Source organism: Rutidosis leptorrhynchoides, chromosome 4, assembly GCF_046630445.1.
Source record: "Rutidosis leptorrhynchoides isolate AG116_Rl617_1_P2 chromosome 4, CSIRO_AGI_Rlap_v1, whole genome shotgun sequence".
Lineage (NCBI taxonomy): Eukaryota > Viridiplantae > Streptophyta > Magnoliopsida > Asterales > Asteraceae > Rutidosis > Rutidosis leptorrhynchoides.
In genome coordinates this window covers 562,067,099-562,069,444 of record NC_092336.1, presented here as the reverse complement: position 1 = coordinate 562,069,444, position 2,346 = coordinate 562,067,099, and positions in this window count along the sequence as shown.

Sequence of the window (2,346 nt, the reverse complement as noted above, 5' to 3'; positions counted from 1 at the left end):
GGTACAGGTTTATGTGGACGACATCATCTTTAGATCTACCAATCAGAAGATGGTTGATGAGTTTGAAGAGGTTATGCTGAAACGATTCAAGATGAGTTCACTAGGAGCCATTAATTTCTTTTTAGGGTTATAGGTTGATCAAACGGAAAAAGGCATCTTTCTACATCAATCGAAGTATGTAGCTGACATCTTGAGCCGATTTAGGATGGAGAATGAACGAGTTGCCAAGAATCCTCTATCGGTGAATCACGGGATTACACCAGAAAATACAGGGGCAAATGTCAATCCGACTCTTTACATGGCTATTATTGGTTCCTTGATGTACCTTATAGCATCTCGACCGGATATCATGTTCACAACATGCTTGTGTGCTCGTTATCAAACACAACCTAATGTGAATCATATGCTCGCTGCAAAGAAGATCATGCGGTATCTCAAGGGGACTTCGAGTTTGGGCTTATGGTATCCACGGAAGGACGTATTTAAGTTGACAACATACAGTGACTCAGACTATGGAGGATGCAAAATAGATTTCAAATCTACCTCTGGAGGCTGTCAGTTTCTGGGTAGCAGGCTTGTGAGTTGGCAGTGTAAGAAACAGGCCGCTGTTGCACAATCTGAAATGCCCCGTTCATATACATTATAAACGATTCAAAATAGTTGATTACATCTCGAGGTATTTGACCTCTATATGATACATTTTACAAACATTGCATTCGTTTTTAAAAGACAAACTTTATTTACATCGAAAGTTGACAGCATGCATACCATTTCATAATACATCCAACTATAATTGACTTAATAATAATCTTGATGAACTCAATGACTCGAATGCAACGTCTTTCGAAATATGCCATGAATGACTCCAAGTAATATCCTTAAAATGAGCTAATGCACAGCGGAAGATTTCTTTAATACATGAGAATAAACATGCTTTAAAGTGTCAACCAAAAGGTTGGTGAGTTCATTAGTTTATCGTAATCAATCATTTTCATAATTTTAATAGACCACAAGATTTCATTTATTCAATAATCATACACTCGCAAGTGTTTAAAATTCATTTATATGGATTGAACACCTGGTAACCGACATTAACAAAATGCATCTAGAATATCCCCAAACATATAAACATCGAAGTACTAAAGCAGTTCAAATTCTCTGACTGGGGCGTGTCAAAGCCCATAGATCTATCTTTAGGATTCGCGTCAATTGGTGGCAATTATAATAAACACCAATTCTTAGGCTACCAAGTTCAACAAGGGCGATATCGGGTATAACAATTTAACCATAGAATGTAGTTTCGATTACTTGTGTCTATTTCGTCAAACATTTATAAAAGTGCATGTATTCTCAGTCCCAAAATTGTATATTGCAAAAGCATTTAAAAATGGAGCAAATGAAACTCACTATACTGTATTTCGTAGTAAAAATACATATGACGTCATTGAACAAGTTCAAGGTTGACCTCAGATTCACAAACCTATATTAAGTATATATATTTATATATTGGTCAATATCTGTCTAACAAATTCAGGTCAAGTCGTAGTGTATCACAATCCTAATGCTCGAGATTATCATGCAAAAGTCAACAAAAATCAATTTGATCCAAAATGACTTCCAAAAATTCATAAGTGTTTATTATATAGCTTAAATATAGTTGTTATATATATATATATTTAAATATATTTATCAAATTTTATTAGAGTAAATAATAATACAAGTCATTTATTAATAAATAAAAATTTATATTAAAATTTATAAATAAAAATATACTTTTATATATTTTAAGTAATAAAATTTATACAGTTCACTCAAAATTATAAAAACATGGTGGTATGTATTATTAATGTAATTATATTACGTGTGGTAAAAATATCTTTGTATCACATATTTGTTTGATAAAATAATATTGATAATAATAATAATAATTAACAGTTGTATTATTTTGTAATAATAATAATAATTATTATTATTATTCTACTAATAATAATAACAATATTAATATTTACAAATGATTATATTAATTATGATAAAATGATAATTCTAATCATGATAATTATAACGATACTTTTTAATATTAACTGTAATAATAATAATATCTTATATAATAGTAATAATTCTATTCAAAATGATACTTTTTAATATACTAAAATGATAATAAAAATGATATTTTATAATAACAATGACATTTCTATTAAAAATGATAATTTAATAAAAATGATAGTTTTAATATAAATGATACTTTTAATAATAATAATAATGATAAAAATAATGAAAAAGGATATTTTTCTCTTAAATCAATATCATACAATATTTTAATTTCATCATGATACTTATACTCGTTAT